Raw genomic sequence first — 24,145 nt, forward strand, 5'->3', positions numbered from 1 at the left:
TGGCTTTCTTGGTCATCTCTGAAATTTATTTGCTCAGGGGAAAACAGCTGTGCTCAAAACCTAAAGCACATTCAACTAGGAGCTTAGCTACTTCTACAGCCTTTCAAGCTAGACTTCCTCTAGACACTATTTGTGCAGCGGCCACTTGGGCCACTCCTCATACTTTTGTTTCCCACTACAAATTGGACTTGGCCTCCAGGGACAGAGCCAGTTTTGGCTCTACAGTCCTCAAGAGTCTGTTCCATTGAGCCACCCAGGATAGAGGTGCTAGGGACGCGGTCCCATCAAGCAAGAATGAAGGCGAGATTGACAACTTAACATTAAGAAGTTATGTACCTACCATAATGTTCCATGTTAGTTGTCTTCTCTCGCCTTCTTTCTTGCGACCCTCCCTCCTTCCCCCAGGCCTGGACAGACCTTGTTATAAGAAATTATTATGCTGAAGACCATTCAGACCTGGTCTTTCTTCCATCCTGTAAGTTTTCTTTCTTCCTTTGGAAGTGTTTTATGCTTGGTGCTATGGCCCTTTGTCATCAAACGAGATCTGGGTACTTACCGCCTTGCATCATGGGATATGGGGCTGCCTCGAGCTGGTAAAAGTGACTCTCGAGCTTAGCAAGTGCCGAGTCGGAGCCGAGGGATCGGCTCCGAACCCATCAAGCAAGAAAGAAGGCGAGAGAAGACAACTAACATGGAACGTTATGGTAGGTACATAACTTCTTATTATTTTCCCTGCTACCCCTGATGCTTATTCTTTATTTCCTCACTGCCTATGAAAACCAGTACTACCTGGGTTTTTATTATCCAAAATGCCAAACCACCACCCTTGCATTCTCAAATACGATAGAACATTTAACAAGTCCCTTCACACCTAACATCTTCTCCCCTATAGCTTGCCACCCTATTAGATCCAAAAACTTCAACCCTAGAGACAAACACTATCAAAAATAATAAATTCTTAAAGCTTATAATCACTTTGCAGTATAACCTGATTATGGATGGGGACATCCACTCTAACCCAGGCCCATTTACACCTGGTGACGCTAGCTACCATGCTACCACCCCATTAACAAACATCCCCTTAGCAGGCCCTTTAGCTCACTCCTGAACTTTCAGTTAAATATCAGAAGTACAAATAATAAAGTCCATAACCTGCATGCCCTCCTAGTAGTTCATTCTCCCAATATGTTATGTCTCACAGAAACCTGGCTAAAACCTACAATTGCAGATAATGAAGTATTACCACCTGGGTACAATATAATTAGATTAGACTGCACTACTAAGAAGGGAGGTGGGGTAGCAGTACTTTATAAAAATATACTAAATGCTAGTAGGGATTCCCTACAACTGCCCCTGTTTAGTAACGCAAAATTCTTATTAGTAAACTACATTTAATACCAACAAATGCATAAATATTGTCTGTGGTTACATTCCCCCAGGCAATAATACAAACACCGTAGAAGACGTTCTCCACTGGTTATCCACTACCTACCCTCAAGAAACCATTGTACTCAGAGGCTTCAACATAGACTGGAACACCATTTCCACTGAATCCCCTACCACCCATAAAAATGTTTATGGGTTCACACAAATAATATCTTCCCCCACAAGGTTCAGTAAATCCACTAACAAAGCAATTATCCTAGATTGGATACTTATTAATAGTCATCCCCATATGTACAAGTCGGGGACCCTCCCCAATGACTTTAGTGATCACACTCTAACCTACATTATTAAACATAAGACTGACATCCCCCTCCAGCCTACATACAAAACAATTAGAAATAACAAGAACTTCAACCTATCAATTTCCAAAATTAACTTTAATCTTGCAACTGGTCAATCCTAAAACAACTGTCACTAGAAGATGCGGTTGCATACTGTAATACTAAATTCCATACCATCCTTGACTCTCATGCTCCCACATGCACTATTAGAACTAATGCAAAAGTTGCGCCATGGCTTAGAAAATATACCAGATTAAAAATAAAACTTAGAACTAAAGCCCCTTTTGACCAACTGAGATATTGCCAGTTTAGGGATGACACAAAAAAGTCCATTCTGCTAAACAAAAAAAACTACTACTACAACCTTCAACAAAAACACCAAAACAAACCCCAAAAGTTCTGGGCAGGTATAAACAGACTTCTTCACCTAGGTCAATCCACCACTCTAACCCCTTCTAACACCACCCAAAAATCACCCAAGAACTTTGCCAGCACCTTTAATAGTTTTTTATACTGAGACTATACAGTCCCTAGCTAGCCAACTAACTCCCATGTGCTCTAATTCAACCACAGCCGCACCCACTTCCCAACTCTGATTTAGTTTCCGCCCAGTCTCTACGTCACTCATCCGATAAATTAAAACCTTCTCCCTGTGGAGTACTTACAAAAATATACAGAAGCTACAATTTGAATTGCAGTTTTGCCCATTGTTAGTTGCACGTGGATGATCTCTGAAGCATCGTGCTGTGCCACTAACCCGGAAGTGTGAGTATCCTTGATGAATATGGATACGTCCCCGCCTTTTGTATTTTGGTTTGGGTACTGTGGCCAAAATGTATGGTATAAGTTGTAGCCTGGTAGTGCTGGGGTGCTCTCTGGAGGCTTAAACCAGGTTTTTGTTATTGCACATATATTGATTTTTTCCATACTGAGGAGTGCCTCAAGTGCGTGCATTTTAAGGTTTAGACTTCTGGCATTGAGTAGCATTACCTTCAGTTTTTTGTTACTTGTGCTATTTACGGCGGTGGGTTTGTCTTTTGAGCCTTGCCTAAAAAGGCACTATGGGGGTGGCAAGAACCTTGGCCAATATTCAAAAGCCTAAGGGTGACAGGTGCAAGCCATCTCTAGCGAAGCAGCGTGGCTTGTCGAGCATGTCATCCAAGGCGGACAGACACTAGATCCCCTTTCAGTGACACCAGAAACTCAGCCAGTTGTTGAAATTGAGAATTTTTTCTTTATACTGTGGTATCATTCTTGGTGAGGGCAGGATGCTACTCAGGGTCAGGGTTATACCTGCCTGGGCTATATGATCAGAGAGCTCTTCCATGTCTCTTTTCATGTAGTCCAGGGAGGTACGGCTCAGGTCATATTGAACATTAGTTGTAAATTATTTTTTCTAATAAAAAGTTTAAAATCCAAAATTAAATCAGTAATGTTTGCTTTTCTTCTTGGTAAAAATTTGAACCCTTTTGACAATAAATTAAAATGACCTTCCTTAACATCTACCATACTATAATTAAATATGTACTATTACAATAGTGCACACCCACACTTTCAGAAAAGGGGTTTGGTGAAGGGGCAATTTGTTCATATGAGCAGAATGGTTTCCAACAATGATGATTACATCAGTGAGTGTCACAGGCTAACAACATTTTTAAAGCAAGAGACTATCCCGAAGTTTTATTAAAACAAGTATGCAATGAATTTTTAGAGGGTAAAGATACCAAATTTGCACCTATTTTAAGAAAGGGCAAACAAAATAATGACCAAAAAAATAGTAATAGAGTGGGGGATGACAATTCAGATGAGGGTGCCCTATTAATCACATATGATGGTGATTCAATGGTAGTTAGGGATTTAATAGAGAGTGAATGGACAACATTTTCAACCATCTTTGACTTGAACATCATCTTTGAAAAGCCGTTGAAGTGGACATACCTGAAAGGTATGAACATTAAAATGTTTTAGAAAATAAAAAGACTGTAGATAAAAGAATGCAAAGGAAAAACAGCACCTATAAGTGTGGTTGTTATCCGCAATGTTCTTACATCAAAAAAGGGGACATGATATACTTACGTGCCAGGGACAAATATATAAAAAGTTCAAGGTACGCTAATTGTAACACAAGTGGGGTTTCCTACATGGCTTTTTGTTGTGGATGTCATGCATTCGACCTAGGAAAGACGGAGAGAAAGTATAAGTGTAGGACATATGAACATAAACATGATATAAGGAAAAAGAATTCTAGCAATGCACTATATAAACACACCTTGGTATGTGAGAGGACTGAATTTAACTTTTTTGTGATGGAAGTAGTGTCCATGGACATTAGAGGTGGACCTTGGGAGACCAGGTTGGAATCCGGGGAACTCTATTGGCAGATAACTTTTGAAGCCACTGGGGTCCCTGGGTTGAACGATATAGTCTCCCTTTTACCAGTTTTGAAGTTAAGAACAGCTAAATTATAGCATTTACAACACATGGCCACTAAATGACAGCAAAGGACAAGATTTAAGAGCTGTAAATGAATGAACTTTTTTTAGATTTGATTTTTATAAAAAAATCTTTTAAGTGTTTTATTAAGTTTTGTAATTTTTTTACTTACAAGCGTAAGTGGTTCCATAAGTAGGTGTACAGGATGTTTTAACTATATTTTTAAGTGTTTTTTAAGTGTTTTACAAGTCCTTTAAAGAAAGTTTGCACAACATATTTTAATTGTATGTGTGTTTAGGATTGGTCTGTTTTATACTGATTAATTGGTTTATGGGGTGATTTAAGTGTATATATACAAGGTCTGATGATTGTGTATGTTTTTATCTGATGATGTTTCTGTGCAAGATGGAAAAAAGGTGATAACATTAAGCGTTCTTTTTTATGCAATAAACTGTGGTTGGATTCATTGGTTGGCCCTCTGAGTGTGCTTTACAGTGGTTTATTGTTCGTCTATGGGCACATTATCCATTTTACATTGTTTATTTAATCTGCTAAGTAGACACTTAATAGGTTAAGGGCAAGAGAAAAGAACAGCGGTGTCAAAGAGTCACCCTGGAATTCCCCGCCTTTAAATTTTTATCCCTAGAATAATAATTTGGTCTTTAAAATGGCTTAACTGCAGAGTGGTTTGCCACTGTTTCATGGTCACTGTAATGTAATCGATCAGTATAGGGTGCATCTTACACATTTTTAAGCACTCTTTTATCCATGAATGTGGGATACTGTCACATGCTTTTTTGTAATCTGTCCATGCCATACTTTGATTCTTCCCCTTTTTACAGTTCTCCATTAAAACTTTATTTAACAACAAATGATTCAGCTGGGAGAGTTTCCTATTGACACCTGACTGGGGGATTGTGTCAAAAGCCTTGACTAAGTCAAGATAGGCAATATGGACTGTTTTGCCTTCATCCAGGGCTTTGGTGACATTCGCAAAGAAGTCCATCAGGTTCAGTAAACATGATCTAACCTTAATGAAGCCAGACTGGATTTGGTCAAGATCTTGAAGGTCACGTATTGGCCTTGCAGATAAAGTGGTTAGGCTTATGGGTCTGTAGTACCCAGGATCGGTTGATGGCACCCCCTTTGTGCAAGGGGCTTACTGTTGCTGTTCTCCACTCTGCTGGAACAAAGGCAGTGCTCAGGCTGAAGTTAAAGAGAGTGCCAAGTGGTTCCGCTTGGTCTTGTTGTAGATTGTTTGTTTATTAAGCAGCCTGGGATGTTATCTGGTCCCATAGAGGCCGTGTTTTTGGCCTTGGAGAGCATGGATGTGACCTGCTCTTTGGAGATGCTAGGTAGAGGACTGGTGTCAGGTGTGCTTTGGGATATGGCTGGTGGGGACAGGGGGGGTGAAGTTTTCATGAAATCTGTCAGGTAGTAGGTTAGCAATTTCCTCAAGTTCAGTATGAGAGGTACCGTTGACTATAAGTTTGGCGCATAGTTGGGCACTCCCTTTTAGTTTTCATACATAGCTAAAGAATGCCTTATGATTATCTTTAGCTAGGGATGCTAATTTAGTTTCATAACTAGCTTTAGAAGACTTTACAAGATATCTTTGCTTATTCAAGCTGTGGAGGGTATTCTTCTTCTGCTGAGTAACTTCCCTCTTGTTCTTAGACACCAATTTCTTCATTTTGTGATATAACCTTTTTATACTGAGGTCCACCAGGGTGGTGTGTGTTTTTGGGAGGACCTGGTTTTGATTCGGTCAGGTACAGTCGAGTCTGTACAGTTGTTTAGGTGGTTATACAGGGCATTTGTGTACACCTATGCATAGGAATCATCATTGGCTGTGTTAGCAGGGGGGTTGAAACTTTTTATATCATTACCTAGTAGGCTGTAGTTTGCTTTGGTGTCAGGTCTGATTGGTACTTCAAATGAGAGAGATTTATGGCCTTACCTTATCAAGGAGGGCAACATACAGGGGGTAGTACAGTGACCCCCCCCCCATGTTGGTTAGTACTAAGTCTAGGACATTTGAGCCCCTTGTGAGGGTGCAGACTAGCTGTTTCACAGCATTTGTATTGACAAAGTCCACGAACCTCAGGGCAAGCATGTTTGTGCTCGTGTATGCCACCCATTCGATTGAAGGATAATTGAAATCTCCTATGATCAAAGTGTTTGGTTGTGCAGTGAATGACTGTTGTAAGTCCAGGTAGATGGTGTGCTTTTCTTGGTTCATAGTGGGAGACCTGTATCTAGCACTGATGTGGTAGGTGCTTTACCTATAGTTAGTTGGACCTGGAGTAGCTCAGGAGGGTCATACTTTGTAACCAGTTTCCTGAAGGCTCCACTTTTGGATAGATCATGGACATTGTTGGCTCACTGACCCCCTTTCCTAAATGAGGAAGTGAACGTGTTGTTTGAGATCATTCAAGCTGGCCCGGTACTTCTTGATGTTCCTTCCTGCTGACCATCTCATTGACCTGTGGTGGACAGGGCGTGGTGGGAGTCTGATGTTGTAGAAGTGATCCCCACAATCCAGACAAGATCTCAAGGCTCCCAAGTAAGGATTCTATTGTGGTTGCAGCAAACACCAAAAAGGAGCTATCTAAAGATAGATCATTAGTATATCCTCCTTATAGGAAGTCTAAGATGATGGACAGTTTTTGAAAGTGGGCATAGGCCTCATGAACCTTTTCCCTGAGAACATTGAACTGTATCACTCATATGATTTGGTTTGAGTGGGATCTGGCAGAACAGACCATGAATTACCTCTGGAGACCCCACACACCAGAAAGCAGATGGAGGCTTAGCTTCCTACAGTGTTTTATTTCACCATTTTGATGGGGCAGCTAGGGTAGTGGGCAGTGGCATTGCTGTGCTCCATTATGCCTGTTTGTGGTTGTGAGTTTTTGCAGATAACATGAAAGCACCCTTCATAAAAGCCCCCTATCATGAACCAGTATTCTTCCTTTGACTTATTTTCAGACAAGGACCCTCAAGGCAGAAGGAGTTCCTATAATGGATAATGCCTTAGGGGCAGTGGGGGTCCAAAGAACAAGGTTTCATTGGTCTCTTCTCAGGGAAACCCTCCTATAAAGTTGCCTGATTTCTCCCCTCTGGAGCCAGTTGGGAGATGATGTTGTCTTCACATGGAAACTTGTGCCATCACGAAGGACAAATGAGTAAAAAAACATTATTTCCAGAAGCTACATCATACTGTTCATTTCTGCCCTCATACAAAATGCCCTACCTCTTCCAGGTGTCCTAACCCCCCAAAAATGGCACAACAGATTTCTCAGCTACAAAAAAGAGCCATCTGAAGTCACACCAGATGAGAACAGATACTGAATCTACTTGAGGTTCTTTTTAGTACCTAAAAGACCAAGGTCCTTAAGTCCATTCTATATCTCAGTGGGTTCTATCACCATACAAAAAGTCATTTAAGGTGATTACGGTACAGTTCTTACTTCCACCCCTACATGAAGAGGATTGGATGTGCTCGGTACACCTTCAGGATGGTTACCTATGCATCAAGATTGCAAAGAAATCCAGAAGTTATCTCTGCTTTTGGTAAGGAGCCAGTCATTATCAATTCTGATTATTACTCTTCAGTCTCACCTCCCCAGGTAGATATTGGTAGTTACAGCACACATCTGGCTGCCAAGTGTTCCAGCTGTTCACATATCTCAATGACTAGCTTCTGGTGCAAACACAGGAAAATCACTTATTTTAGCAGATTACTTGCTCCACCTGTGTCAGTTCTTGAGCATCTCATTAAACTTAGAAGGATCAAACCTAGTATCCTCTTAATTATTGACCTTTGCAGACTGTCATGTAGACACCACAACTCAAACTGCAAGTCTTCCAGAGGTGATCTTTCTCAGGCTGTAAGTCATAGATCTCTTCAGATATGACTTTCTTTTAACATGCATAGTGCTACATACTCTGGGCATAACAGCAGATGCCGTAATGTCGGTATTTCACACCACATTCTGCTGGAAGGGCATGCAGTACAAACACTGCATTCATTTATGCCAGTCTGCTTATTCACTGTATTCTCTTATCCAGCTAACCACAATCTGCAGCAACCACCTGAAGTGGTGTATTCAGTCTCCTGTTGTAAAGTTGCTGTTCAATATCATCAGCCACAGTTACCAAGGGTGTTTCCTCTCTGTGGTAGGTGACATTATGGGGGGAAGACAGTTTAAGGAATCTGGTCAGAAAAAGATGCTCACCTTCACGTCAGTGTTCTGGAGAGAGAGACATTACAAGCATGTCAGGTCTTCTTTCTCCAGGTTGTGATATTCATCAACATGGACAGTACATCCGTGATGTGGTACTCCAGTAAGCAAAGAGGAACCTGATTTTAGTCCTTGTACTGAGAAGCCATTAGAGTGTGGTAATGGCTGATGTTTTGGAGTGCTTTCTGACAGCAACACACATTCTAGGTCAGACCAGTCTTCTAACAGACAGGCTCAGCTGTTGTATCTTCATGCCTCAAAAGTGTCACTTAACCCAGAAGTGGCAGGCAAACTCTTCAGCAAATAGATCCAGCATTGATTTGACCTCTCTAGCTTGCCATTCAATATGAAATGAAGCAGGTGCTTTGCCCTGTTGTCCCTCATTTGCCACCTGGACTTCTGTATGACTTTCCTCCTATTCCATTAATGACAAAATGTTTACAGAGATCATCTGTGTACAAATACAAATTAATCCTTACACCCCTCTTCTGGCACAGGCAAATATAGATGTTCTTCGTGTTTCACTGTTCAGTCATCACACTTGGATTATCTGCCTGCAGGTAGCCCTCAGTCGTCCCAAATACCAGAGTCTTGGGATTTCTGCATTGGATGCTGTCGCCTCTTCCATGACATCAGGTCATCAGGGGTATAAAACATGCAGCTGATGCCATTACATCAGTCTTTCTTGCCGAGAAGGAGCCCAAAGCAAAAGCAGTTCACAAGTGCTGGTCGGCCGCTACCTGAAATTTTCATTTTTTCGAGTTTCAGACCTGAAGTCTTCTAAAGCTAAGAACCCTGTTGGGGATTCTTTTTTCTTGCTTTAACCGATGTCAGAAAAAATTAACAGTTGTCTTGCCTGTGGAAAGCAAATACCTCACAGAGATTTTCATTCTTACTGTGTCACCTGTTTAGGCCCAGACCACGATGTCCCTTGCTGTCAGTTTTGTGCCTTGTTTAATGCCCGAACCATTTGTCGTCGGGCTATTTTTGTAGCTAAATTCTTTCGCTCTTGTTCTCCGTATTCTGAAATGGCTTTGGTAAGCCATCCGACTACCGATCTTTCGTAAAAGTGCAAAGACAAAGACAGAGACAGACCGCATAGGTCAAAAACTGCCGACGACGCTTCCGTTAAGCTAGTCGCCAGTCCGCCGGTACTCAGTGAGGTGCCTTTGCAGCCCCTTATGCCTACTTCTGCAGATTCGCAGGCCTCTGTTGAGACTCATTTGGAGTCCGGTATGCCGCGAGATGCTTCTTCGACTATGGAACCTGCGGATGTCTCTACCTTGGCTGGGTCCGGAGCCGCTGTGCAGGCACCGGCTTCTGTGGGTGTATTCTGACCTAATGATATTCATATTAAACCAACAACTTCATTTCTAACTAAAACTATCGAGTTTCTCAGGCTCAGAGTTTGCACTACCCCTAGAAAACTGATGTCCAAAGCGCATGCTGAAGCTCCCATGCCACAAAAACAAATGCTTAGAATGGCTGAAGACCTTATTAATCTAAATAGGGGAAGCCAGCCTTCCCCTGCCAAAAGACAAAAAATTGAATTCCCTTCTGATTACCAAGACATACCCTTATCTACCTATGAGGATTCAGATGCAGAGGAATCCATTCCCTCTGCCTCCACTCCAGAGGATTTTTCTTTTGGTGAAACCTTGCATACCATAAGAGAGCATTTCCGCTGGGAATGCCAGGACTATCCTCAGTCCAAAAAGAGACTCAGGGAATTTTTAGATTTGCCTCAGCACAGGCCTCTAGCTATACTCCCTGTCTTGGATATTGTAGATGATGTCTTCTTGGAGTCCAGTCTTACTCCTGACACCTTACCACCAGCTCCTAGAAAACCTGACAGGTACTACAGAGTACCTGACTCTCACAAATTTCTCTTTAGGAATCCTACTGCGGATCCAGAGACCATTTCCCAGGGACCTAAAGGCATTAAGGCTACTACAGCCAAAAACCCTACCCCTTCAGACAAGGATTCTAGAGCTTTAGACAGATGGGGTAAGAAGGTATATACCTCTGCAACTCTTGCCATCAGGGCTCTGAATTGCCATTTTCACATGTTGAAGTATCAGCAACATATTATGGAACTAATTAAACAAAAAATGGTGTTACTTCCAGATTGTGCAGAAAATAAAGATTTACAAGAGTTAATGCATTCTGCAAACCAAGTTAGTAAACATACTTTTCAGTGTGGGTTTGATGCCTTAGAAGCATCTTACAGGGCTGCTGTCACTGGGTCTGTACTGAGAAGGCATGCTTGGCTAAAGGAACAAGTTTTGCCTGACCATGTCAAAGCAAAATTACTAGATGCTCCATTACATCAGGAGTGCTTTTTTGGCACAAAAGCAGAAGAAGTTCTTAAAAAGATGGAAGAAAAAGCTAAATCTATGCAAACCGTCAAAGATTTCTTACAGGTGCAGCCACCTAGATTCAGTAGACATTGGCCTTCAAAAAACTGGTCCTTTCCAGTCCAAACCCAGGGGAAAGAGACCACCAAGACTACAGTCTCAGGGTATGCAGAGATCTAAACAATGGAGTGTTTCCACCTCAAAACCAGGGAGTGGTAAGCCACCCCCTTATGGAAAAAGTTCACAATGACTTTCCAATTATCCTTCCCAGCCATGCCCAAGTACTTGCGTCCCTAGGAGGAAAACTCTCCCTTCATACAGAAAAATGGATTTCCATTACTCAGGACTGATGGGTTCTAAACATTGTATCCCAGGGATACAGATTCTACTTCCACTCAGTGCCAACACCGAGTGGGTTGCCAGACCTTCCTCCAAACCAGTGGGCAGAGGCTCAAAAGCAAGTACTTTCCCTTCTCCATATCAGGGCTATTCAACCTGTTCCAGTAGAACAAAAGAGACAGGGTTTCTACTCCAGACTGTTCCTGGTGCCCAGAAAAGAGAGCTCTTGGTGCCCTATCCTGGACCTATCAATTCTCAACACCTTTCTGGTGGTCCCAAAATTCAAAATGCTTGCACTGCAACACCTTCTTCCTATGCTAGCCAAGGATGCCTGGTTAGTCACCCTAGACTTAAAAGAAGCTTATCCGCACATCCCCATAAGGGAGTCTTGCAGGAAATATCTACGTTTCATGGCAGGTTCTATGCACTATCAGTTCTCTGTATTTCCCTTTTGCTTATCTACTGTGCCCAGAGTATTCACAAAATGCCTGGCTCCAGCCATTGCATACTGCAGGCAGAGAAATATTCAAATCTACCCATACTTGGATGATTGCCTGATTTAGGTAGACAGTCAGGAATAGCTACTTCAGCACCTGCAATTTGTAAAAAGACTTCTAACTTCACTGGGATACACCATCAATGAAAAGAAATCACAACTGGTGCCCAGCCAACAAATTGTATTCCTGGGAGCAAGCTTGAACACAACTTCCTGGATGGCATTCCTCACTCCAGGAAAGCAGGTCCATCTGACAAACTTTTTCAAACTAATGGCCATCAAAACCCAGCTATCTGCAAGGAAAATACTGTAAGCCCTACGGTTCATGGCCTCATGCATTCTGCTCATTCCATATGCAAGACTGCATATGAGGAAACTTCAGTGGTACTTAAAAAGTCCCTGGTGTCAACATTCTCAGGACCTGGAAACAGTGATTCCTATCATACCTTGTCTAAGGACAGAGTTCCTTTGGTGGGCAGAAGCATGCAACCACAACAAGGGACTTCCTTTCACTCAACACCTCGCCACCCAAACCCTGACAACAGATGCATCAGACTATGCATGGGGGGCTCACATGGCAGACAAATGCATTCAAGGCAAATGGAGCCCAAAACAAATTCCCCTGCATATCAGTCAAAAAGAGATGCTACTTGTACAGAATACTCTGACAGTCTTCAAATACCTTATCCTTCCAGGACAGCTCCTGATAAAGATAGACAACACCACAGTTATGTGCTACATAAACAAGCAGGGTGGAACTCATTCTTACCCACTCTGCAGGTTAGCCATGGCTCTGTGGAACACAGCCTTGAGTATCCAAGTGCACCTACAAGCTCAATTCCTGCCAGGCAAGCAAAATTCACTGGCAGAAGACTTGAGCAGAAATGTACTGGATCATCACGAGTGGAAACTGTAACCCAACTCATTCAAACTTCTAACCCAGATGTGGGGAACACCAGCTGTGGACCTTTTTGCCTCCCCCCAAAACCACCAGTTGAGCAAATTTTGCACCAGGAACCCTCACAGCAGAGCCTGGAAGGTAGACACCCTATCCTTCACATGGGAAAACCTCTCAATTTATGCCTTTCCTCCTCTGCCTCCCTCTCAGAAGTACTACTCAAGATCAAACAGGACAGGCCAAGGGCAATCCTTATTGCACCAGACTGGTCATGCTAGCACTGGTACCCACTCTTACACAGTCTGACAGCAGTGCCACCCTGGCACCTTCATCAGACACCTTCCCTGCTGTCCCAGCAGGAGGCACAGATTTTGCAACCACAGCTGCAAATCCTAAACCTTGCAGCCTGGCTGATCCCCCAAATATACCTCCAGCATCCCTCAGCAAACAGGCACTGGATATCATCCTTGAGGCCAGAAGGCCTCGTACTAGGAAATCCTATGCTGAAAAGTGGAAAATATATTGTTCTTGGAGTCATTCTCAAGGAAATGACACAGTTGTGCCCAGCTTACCGCAAATCCTTGATTACCTAGCAGAGCTGCTCCACAGAGGCCTATCCTTCTCATCCATAAAGATTCATGCCTCTGCCATCTCAGCTCATTACAATACTGAACCTCCTCTCTTTTCTCACCCTCTCATCAAACAGTTCCTGAGAACGGCTAACAATTTAAGGCCCCATAGGAGAGCTCTCACCCCGGCCTGGGACCTTAATTTTGTACTGGAGAAGCTCACACTTCCCCCTTTTTAACCTGCTGCTTCAGCAGAGTTAAAATCCCTCTCTTGGAAAACAGCCCTACTTTTAGCTATTACTTCAGCAAGAAGAGTGTCTGAGTTACAGGCACTAATGGCGATGGAGCCCTTCATTATTTTCCATACTGACAGGGTTTCCCTCAGGACTAACCCTTCCTTTATGCCCAAGGTGGTATCCAGTGTGGCTTTAAACCAATCCATCCATTTGCCAACCTTTTTCCCTAATCCTCAGAATAAAGGGGAAAGGATCCTGCACTCCTTGGATGTGCACAGACAGCTCAGGTTCTACCTTGACAGGACTAAGCCTTTCAGAAAATCTGACCAGCTGCTAGTCAGCTTTGCTGCAGGAGCAGAGGGCAAGGCCATTTCGAAGCAAACCATTTCCAAATGGATAGCACACTGCATCTATTTCTGCTACAAGCACCATGGAAAACCTACCCCTCTGGGGATCAGAGCTCATTCCACTAGAGCTACTACAACCTCTACAGCATTTCTCAGGGGACTCCCTACCAGGGACATCCTGGAAGCTGCAACCTGGAGTTCTGTACACACCTTCACCAAGCATTACCACTTACTTATTTTTTTCTAAATCCAGAGCTGGATTTGCTACAGCAGTCTTTCAAGGCCTGCTAGCCATCCCTAACACATCTTGACTGCCTCCACCATTCCTCAGCTTTGGGAATCAACACAAGTGTGATGACTGCAACAGTGAAACACAAAGAACATAGTACAGTTGTCTACACTTACCATAAATGTAGATGTTCGAGTGTATTCACTGTTGCAGTCCTGGTTTCCCTCCCTCCAGCCCCCCTGGCTTTCTCTATCCTTTCTATGTATCCTCTTTATGACCATCTTTTATGGCAGGGGTATTTACTTTTTACTGGAGGTGTTCCACACCATGTAATAGCTTCCTATTTTGGGGGCTTCTGACATCTGGGGCAAGAAAAACTGATGTAATGGCATCGGCTGCATGTTTTATACCCCTGACGTCATGGAAGAGGCGACAGCATCCGACGCAGAAATCCAAAGGCTCTGGCATTCATGTCGACTAAGGGCTACTTGCAGGCAGATAACCCAAGTGTGATGACTGCAACTGTGAATACACTCGAACATCTACATTTATGGTAAGTGTACACAACTGTACTTTCAGTGCTGTGACCTAATCTGATGTGACCTCCTTTGTCTCTAGGTTCACAGACTGGGTATTTTGTCTCACTGTCTTGTCAGATGCATCCTGATATAGGAACAGTAATAGGCAAGTGATTACAGGGGCCATAAAAGGCCTTGTCATATACACCTTTAAGAAGACACACTTAAAAGAACTAACCGCCCTTAAAAATACCTAACAGTGCATATCTCCCAAATAAAACAAGGTCATGCATAATAACACTGATATAAATGTATATCTACCCATCCAGTCATCAACACTATCCTTAAAGGTGGACAAAGTAGCACTTGCTTGACTTGTAGGGCTGATTCCACAAAGTGTCCATACAAAGTTCACTTATCCAATACGCTGACAATTTGACTGTCATATCCTCTGATTGTAACTTCCCTGATCTCCTAAAAATAACTAAAACACCTTCACAACCATAAAAACTTGGTTAACTAGATTACAACTACTACTAAATTCCCCCCCAAAATCTAAGCTACTACTATTTTTTTCTAAGCCACACCACAGGACTTTAAAATTTATTCACAAAACAACATTAAAATTGAAATAGTGAAGACAGCAAAATTGCTAGGCATTACTATAGACAACAGACTATCTTTCGAACATCATATTGTTAGTACAGTACAGAAAACACATTAACTCTACAGGGACCAACCAACAAAAATAAAACTGACAAGTACCCTCTTACTTCCTTCTCTCTTCTATGGTTTCCTTATCTTTACCAACCTACACACAACTCTAATCAACAAATTACAATCATGCTATTATAAAATTGCAAATTTTGCCTCAGGTTTACCAAACCGTACACATCACTGCCAGGCCATTAAGGTATTGAATTGGTTAGAATTCCCCCACTGCCTACATTACACCCAGTATAACCCAGACAACTGCCTTGCACTCCACTCAACCCTACACCCCTTCCTGGAATCTTCAATCTACTTAGAAACAACTTCTTAGAGTATCCAGGCCCAATAAGAGAGTTGGACAAATCCTGTACGCCCAGTCCATGGCAAAATTATGGAATGCCCTACCCCCCTCTATTATACAACTTGAATCCATAAAAACCTTCAAATTCACCCTAAAAAACACTTCCTTACCAATCAAATCTGTCCTTGTGCAGAAAACGTTAGACCACCATAAACAAATTCTAAGACTTTGCTGAACAGTATGACTCTTTTCAATTACAAGTAATAATTTGTAAATCCATTGAAATCCTTTGACTTTTATCATTGTAGTCTCTCTTTAATCATTATTAGGGTAAATCCTAAACTTCCTACATATTGAAGTCATTAACTGACCTGCTTATTATGAATGTATTTTCTGTCTCTTTGTCTGTATGTAGTGAATGCTATTAAGAATACTGTATTGTGTATATTAACAGCTATCCAGGTTGTGTAAAGCTTTCTGATGTGTTTACTACTAATCTCTTAGAAATGGAGAGAAATCTATAAAAATGTACGTAACTTGTTACTCTGTTTTATTTACTGTAAATAATTTTGTCATAAAAATCTTATCTTTGCAACTGGAGCTTTTCTCCCCGGGCCTCCACTGAAAATAGATTTCTTACCCAGTGGACTTTCCCGGTCAACAAATGTTGATAAACAAATAAATAAAATAAATAAATAAATCGGATGGGAATATGCTGAGGTAGGAACCTTTCCCTCCAATGAATCTTGTTTACTTGTTGGTGTAAATATAGATCCCTTGTACAAGTGTTCGTTGAGACACAGATTTTGCAAAGAAATAGGAGGTCATATAGGATTAGAGCTTTCATACCTTGTAAAACAAGGCACAGGTCACCTCAGAACAGTTGGTAGGTCACAGAGTATCGACAGCTGTACTTATCTATCAGTATAGTTGAAAGAATTTGATGCTGTCCTTTTCATCCTTCTTCACTGAATGGGTTACAGATCGGATCCTCAGATCCTACCTGGCTGTATATTTCAGACTTTGGATTCAAGTCACGAGCTCCTCCCTCTACCCATAATCACCTAGTCAATCCCCAGTACCACAGATCTCATTTGCCGCAATTATGCTTATAGAGTCCTCCTGTCGCAGTGTTATTCACAGTTTTCAAGCTTCTGTGAGTAGAAGAGCTTAACTTTTCTTATGTAAAATTTTCCCCTTCTTCTATATATTATAATCCTCTCTCTCTTAGTCTTCAGTTTTTCTGGGTCAGGAATATTTATACTATTTGTATAGTAATTTTTTGAAATTACCATTGCTGATATTTTGTCTTTTCTTTACTTTTTTATATCCCTCCTACCCTTTTAAACAGAGTAATTATTTGTTAACACTGGTGGTAATTTTTCTAAAAATAAAACCTATTCTTATTTTTCTCTGCCCTTCTTTACTTTGTAGTGTTATGGCTAATAAGCCGACAGGTTTTAAAAAAATGCACTTCTTGTGGGCACAAAATCCCTAACTTGGATGCCTAAAAACACTACGCCTATTGTTTAGGAGTAGCTCATTTGAATACAAACTGCTCTATCTATGCAGCTTTCAATTTGAGAGCCTTAGCTGACAGGTGGAGTAAACTTATTCTTAAGGGTTTACTTCCTCCAACATCTTACTCCTCTTCCGGGGCTCAAACACCCTTGTAAGACTTTGAAAGATCCATCAGAGCATAGGAAACATTCACCGCCAGAGTCTCCCAATACGTCTTTCGACCTGGCTTCTAAAGTTTGAAACTATTGGATCCAACATCTTTGGACCTGAAAAGGTGCACTGTGGATCCTAAACCATCAGATCCGATTATCTCAGCAAGTCCTACCACTCAGATTATGGATCCTAAACTTTTGGATCCTAACCTTAGTACATTGTACACTCCTAGAGCTCATTCACCTGAGTTTTTTTGAATCCAATTTCCCCTAGGCTCCATTCACCTTTTATGCAGACACCGAAAAAGCACTCCAGATCTCAAGTCAACCACATCATCCATCAGGTCATCCAGGAGTCTATCTGAAGCAGAAGTTGATAGGATGATGTAAAAGTTCCTCAGAGCTCAGTTCCAGGTGGAGGTTATCTCTACTCCATCCACTACTGGATCTGTGAGTCTTGAGGCCACTCCTAAGACAGTCTTATCTCTTTCTATGATCTGTCTTTCAGTTTTGGAGCTCCAGGATCTGACAGACCTGAGAGTTCCAGAGTCTGGTCTGAACAGAATTACCTCATTTATGGTATCCCTGACCAGTTCTATTCCTATACCTTTGGATCTGAATGAGTCCCAGAGCCAAAGCATCGGCATCTGATCCGTGATGCCAGGATGTACTTCATTGATGTTGGATCCAGCCTGCCCCTTGGAGGCTTGGCACTGGACAGTTCGCGTCTGGTATCCTCCTCCAGGCATGGATGAGGTTGGTGTTGTGATCTACCCGTATCAGATCACTTGGCTCTGGTGCAGGTGATCATGGCTTCTCCAAGTCCATCTGCCTTTGAGATTGTGGAAAGGGCTTTTTTTCATTCTAGAGATCTGATCTCTCACCCCTCAGATCCTCCCCCTATCCCCTCTTCAGTTCTGAGATCTGAGTCTATCAAACTTATTCCACAGAGGCAGTCAGTTCCACCTAGCTTCCATTCAGTTCCTATGGAGGAACGTTCCCTCTCTTCTGATACGTCCCCTAAACATCCTCCCAAGGAGGTCCATCTGAAAAGAACATGCAAGAGGAGGTACATAGATTCCCCATTGGAATCTCTCACTGAACTCACTGAAGATATTGATTTTGAGGAAGGAAAAGGGTCCTCCAGATCACCACCTGATGATGTGTCCCTTGGAGACATGTTAGAGATCCTTAAACAAAAAGGTGGTTGGTTTTCTGACAGTCCTCCTCCAGAGGAATCAGTATTTCTGGAGGCTTTTGGTTCTGGCTCACCTACGTTTTGGGTGACTCCAGCTGATCAGCTTATCGATCTGGTCTCTCACCAGGCATGGAAGGAGTCAGATTGCACTGAACCAATCCCATGTCCCTCAAACAAGTTCTTAGCCCCATCAAAGGATAAACCCTACTGGAACAAAGAAGTCCCTGTAGATGCAATGGTGGTGGCAGCAGCCACTAAAAAGGAGCTAGCAGAGCAGAGCTCTTCTGTCCACTCCCTCCAACAGTGAGTCTAAGGCACTGGGTAGATTTGAAAGATGTGTTTTTGCCTCAGAGACCTTTGCTGTGAGGTCATGAACTATCTGACACACTTTACAAGGCTACAGAGAGATTTGATCAAAGAACTGTGAAACTCTGTCTCTGATTCATAGGTTCATAGGTTCATAGGTTCATACTAGGCTATCTGCCCGAGGGCATTTAAAAGCCTAGCCCATAGTTTTGTGGCTTACGCCACCCCTTTAGTATGGGGAACTATACCCATTATTTTGCTGTGCCTCTGTTGAGCAGTGACACTGGTAATCCCTGGGGTATATCTGCGATCTCCCATCCATTGGTCAAGATTTCTCTTGAACAAGGCCAGCGAGGTGCTCTGCCTCACATATACCGGGATTTTATTCCACAGCATAGGGAGTCTTTGGGTGATGAATCTATCCCTCCAGCACGTCCTATTAATAGCCGTGTCGAGGTTTAAGTCTCCCGCCCTTGTGGCTCTGACGGATCTAGATTTTTGAGGTGAAGCATATTCATCAAATCTGGGTTTGACATGGCCTTGTATGTTAGGCAAAGGTCACCTCTGAGCAAGCGTGGCGACTGAATAGAGCTGGAGTTCTTTCAGTCGGGCAGCATAGGACAGATGTTTGAGACCCTTTATCCTTTTGGTGAGGAACTTTTGTGGCCTCTCCAGCTGCTGCAAGTATCGGGTCAGATACATTCGAATGGGGCATTGTACTCAATCATTGGTCTGATGAGTGATGAGTATAGGGAGACTATGACCTCCCTTGATCTAGATGAGAATCCCTTCATGATAAGGTGGGCAATGTAGAACGTCTTCCTAACTACTTTAGCTACATGGGTGTCGAATGACAGACTACTATCAACCTGGGTCCCCAGGTCCCTGATAACTTCTTCTGTGCTCAGTGGATTGCCACCTATTTGGTAGCTAGGGGTAACCTTGTTTTTCCCGAAGGGTATGACTATGCATTTTTTGCATTTAACTTTAGGCCATGGCTCTGGCACCAGTTATCCGTTTCTGTGAGACCCTTCTGAAGGATATCTGTGTCAGATATGTTTTCTACTATGGCCCAGTTTGCAGTCATCTGCAAACTTTGTCAGCCATAACCCTCCTGTGTTTGCTTGTACTTGGAAAAGTAGATGCCAAACAAGAGTGGGCCCAGGACTGAGCCCTGTGGTACACCACTTGTGACAGGCTTTGAGTCTGACATGGCGCCAGCAACTCTGACCCTGTGGGTTCTGTCACTCAGCCAGTTTGCAACCTATCTTGTGATGTATGGGTTAACATTTAAGCTGATGAGTTTTTCAATGATACCCGAGTGGGGTATTGTATCGAAGGCCTTCGCCAGATCGAGGTAGGCTGTATGGACTGCCTTTCCTCATCAATGGCTTTGGTGACTGTTTGAAAAAGTCAACCAAGTTTAGAAGGCATGATCTGCCTTTGACAAAGCCAAACTGGGATGGATCCAAAGTCTGCAAATTCCTATGTCTTTATTTATGAGGTCCATTATGATCCTCTCCATGGCTTTGCAGATAAGGCTTGTCAAGCTAATGGGCGGTAATTTCCAGGGTCGGTGGAGGCACCGCCTTTGTGAAGTGGGACCACAGTTGCAGTGCGCTACTCCTGGGTACATATCCAGAGGTAAGACTATGATTAAACAGCTGTCCTAGCTGTGGGTTTAATTCCTCATTGAGTTCGTGGAGCACACAGCCGGGGACACCATCAGGTCCCATGGATGCTGTGTTTTTGCTTTGGAGAGAGCAGTTCTCACTTGGGCGTTGGAGATGTTTGGGGGCTGCAATCGCTTGGTATAGATATCTCTCCTTTTGGGGGAGGGAGAAGTTTGCACTGAACCTGTCAGCCAGTATGTTGGCAATGTCTGTAGGATCAGTAATCTTCACATCATTTTGAACTAGTTCTGAGCATATCTGGGAGTTTCCTCCCAGGTTTCTAACATAGCTAAAGAAGGCCTTATGATTGTCTTTTGAGTCTTTAGCTATTTTTCTCTCAAAATTTGCTTTGGATGATTTTATGAGAGCTCTTAGTTTTTACTTATAGTGATCAAGGGTGTCTTACCTTTTAAGGATTTTGCTCTATCTTGTAGTAGCTTCCTCCTTTTGTTGTAGAGTTTGTTTATGGCTGGGGTCCACCAGACTGGACGCTTGCCTTTGGTACAAAGAGTCTTTGTTTTGCTTGGGATTGCCTTGTCCATGCAGTCCTGCAGGTGCTGGTAGAAGGCATTTGTAAGTGATTCAGCGGCTTGAGTACTGTTTTCCATGGCTCGGGGCCTTAAAGGAGACCACACTAGTCTTTAGAAGTGTGAAGTTGGCTTCGAAGTTCTTTACTGTGGTCTTTTTTATTTCACGTGGGCTGGGAATGAGGACCTCCAGCGAGATTAGTTTGTGAGGTGATCTCACCAGTGAGGGGTATACTTCGGTGTTGAACATTGTGCTCCCATGTTCGTGATGATGAGATCAAGTATGTTTTCTCCTCTTGTGGGGATGGTGACTAGTTGTTCCATGGCATTTGAGTTTATGAATTCCAGGAACTTTTGGGCTAGGGTGTTTGGGCTTGAGTAGTGTTCCCAGTCTATATTAGGGTAATTGAAGTCACCTAGTATGATGGTGTTTGGTGATACATTTATGCCCACTAGTGTTTTCAGGAAGGCCATGTGAGGTTCCTGAGTTTGTGAGGGTGGCCTGTAACATGCTACAATTTGCAGAGCAGTCTTGCCTATGGTTAATTGCACCTGGATGGTCTCCGATGCATCGTGCGTTGCCACCAGTCTTGAGGTATGGGTGTCTTTGATGAATATGGATACCCCCCCTCCTTTCTTGGTATTGTCCGGATTTTGGGGCGGAACGCATGATAAGAGGTAAAACCTGATAGTGCTGGGGTGCTCTCAGGAGCCTTGAACCAGGTTTCTGTCACTGCACAGACATCGATGTTCTCCATACTGAGAAGGGCCTCGAGTGCGTGCATTTTGAGATTTAGACTTCTGGCATTGAGCAGCATTACCCTTAGTTTTTTCCTTTTTTGTGTTCTAGGGTGGTAGGTTTAGAATTTGAGCCTTGCCTAAAAAGGCACTATGGGGGTGGCAAGAGCCTTTGCCAATATCCGGAATCCCAGGGGTGACAGGTGCAAGCCGTCCCTTGCGAAGCAGCGTGGCTTGTCCAGCATGTCATCCCAGGCAGACAGACATTGGATCCCCTTTGAATGACACCAGAGTTTAAGCCAATTGTTAAAGCTGATCATCTTATCTCTGTATTGTGGCATCATTCTTGGTGAAGGTAGGATACTGCTCAAGGTCAGGGTCATACCTGCCTGGGCTACATAATCAGAGAGCTCCTCAATGTCTCTTTTCATGTAGTCCAAGGAGGTACATCTCAGGTCATTTACACCAGCGTGGACAATGACTGAGTCGTATTTGTACCTGCTGTTGAGAGACCTGAGTGCTTGCGTTATGTGGCGGATTCTAGCGCCCGACAGGCAGCTTACTGTGACCTTCTCCTTACTCAGTCTGATGAGCGGAACGTCAGTGTGTCTGACTATGGAGTCACCAATGACTAGTGTGTCTGGCATTGTGTTTGGCCTTAAGGGCTGTGACTGTTTGACACTCTGACTGTGAGGTCTATGTGTTGCAGGTGTTGTGTTCTGAGGTGGTGGTTGTTTGGGTGTCTGCTTTGGTGGCCTCTGCTGTTTTGGTAGATATTTGATCAGAGCCGAGTATGTCTTTGTGTGTTTATGTGTATGATTTGAGGTTGTGATGGTACTATGTGAGACTGGGTCTATAGTGTGTGTGGTAACCTTCTCCTCCTGACTGGTCTTGCCAGTCCTATGTTGAGAGAGCTCAGCCTCCAGTTTGGCCGTATAGTTGCATCTCGCATGTATTTGTGTTTTGTGGGAGGAGGAGAGGGTTGTCTGTGTACATGAGGCAATTGTAACATTGCCTCAATATTCCCAGGTTCACCAGCTGAGCAGGAGAGGACACTAGCAACTGATCCCTCGACATGCTAGAAGGACTAGACAAAAAACTTTAAAAGAGATTCGGGGATGTGGGTGACCGAGAAATGGGGTTTGCCTTTTGGGGTGCTATCTATAAGAGTGCCGTATCAAGGTAATAAGTACTGTAGGAGCAAGTGCTAGGTTTAACAGATAGAGAAAAGTCTACTTGGAGTCAAGTAGAGATGATCTTTTTAGGTATTAGAGAAAGTGCTAGTAACAGGGATGCTTAAAGGTAAGATTGAAAAGAATGCACTCTGCAGTGTGCACTAGAGAAGTTAGATATGAAAGTAGGTAACTTGAGTTTTACCTGTTTAAAAAGTTAAAGTTTAGTGGAGAGTTACTATTTTTAAAACAGCAAGATGGACTGAAAGGGGTGGTTACTTTTGTATTTTGGTACTATGAAATACTGTAGGATGGCCAATAAATTTAAATAATTGAAGGGGTGGGATTTCAAAAGTGATGGTTTTGTGATTACTCACATAAGCCAGTGAAAGTAGAGAGAAATGAGATATATGGTCAGATTAACATAAGAGGCGGGCAACTAGAAAGACAGTGGTATTTAACAAGACAACTTAAATGGGTGGGAGGGAGGGAAAAATTCTGCCTGACTCAGAACAGAGAGCTGTGGTCTCTTTTGAAGTTTTAATATGCTGTTAAAACAGAATGCAAGCAAAACACAAGATAAAGAAAACAAACTACAGTATTCAAAATATAGAAAGGCAATACAGAAATACAAAAATAACAGCAAACTAACCTTTCCTTCACAGCAAAGTGTAGCAGAGTCTGGATGAGCCTTTCTGGTAAAGCTCTGAAATGTTTTAGTTTACTCCTTAAATAGAAATTTTAGTTCCTAGCTCCACCCCCTCTGTTAACAAGTGATTAACCTTAAGTGACCTCTTCTGTCTTATGAATGAGTCCTTAATTAATCAGTTCTTATTTCTGCCTGACTCAGAACAGAGAGAGCTGTGGTCTCTTTTGAAGTTTTAATATGCTGTTAAAACAGAATGCAAGCAAAACACAAGATAAAGAAAACAAACTACAGTATTCAAAACATAGAAAGGCAATACAGAAATACAAAAAATAACAGCAAACTAACCTTTCCTTCACAGCAAAGTGTAGCAGAGTCTGGATGAGCCTTTCTGGTAAAGCTCTGAAATGTTTTAGTTTACTCCTTAAATAGAAATTTTAGTTCCTAGCTCCACCCCTCTGTTAACAAGTGATTAACCTTAAGTGACCTCTTCTGTCTTATGAATGAGTCCTTAATTAATCAGTTCTTATTTCTGCCTGACTCAGAACAGAGAGAGCTGTGGTCTCTTTTGAACTTTTAATATGCTGTTAAAACAGAATGCAAGCAAAACACAAGATAAAGAAAACAAACTACAGTATTCAAAATATAGAAAGGCAATACAGAAATACAAAAAATAACAGCAAACTAACCTTTCCTTCACAGCAAAGTGTAGCAGAGTCTGGATGAGCCTTTCTGGTAAAGCTCTGAAATGTTTTAGTTTACTCCTTAAATAGAAATTTTAGTTCCTAGCTCCACCCCCTCTGT

General features: G+C 42.6%; 1 protein-coding gene across 2 annotated transcripts in view; it reads left to right on the forward strand.

Annotated features, from left to right (window-relative positions):
- The window catches only part of PEX7 (peroxisomal biogenesis factor 7), a 1,759,991-nt gene that overhangs the window by 488,636 nt on the left and 1,247,210 nt on the right, over positions 1-24,145 (forward strand). The window lies entirely within an intron of this gene.

Source organism: Protopterus annectens, chromosome 1.part1 (assembly GCF_019279795.1).
Source record: "Protopterus annectens isolate FY-2018-M chromosome 1.part1, PAN1.0, whole genome shotgun sequence".
Taxonomy (NCBI): domain Eukaryota; kingdom Metazoa; phylum Chordata; order Ceratodontiformes; family Protopteridae; genus Protopterus; species Protopterus annectens.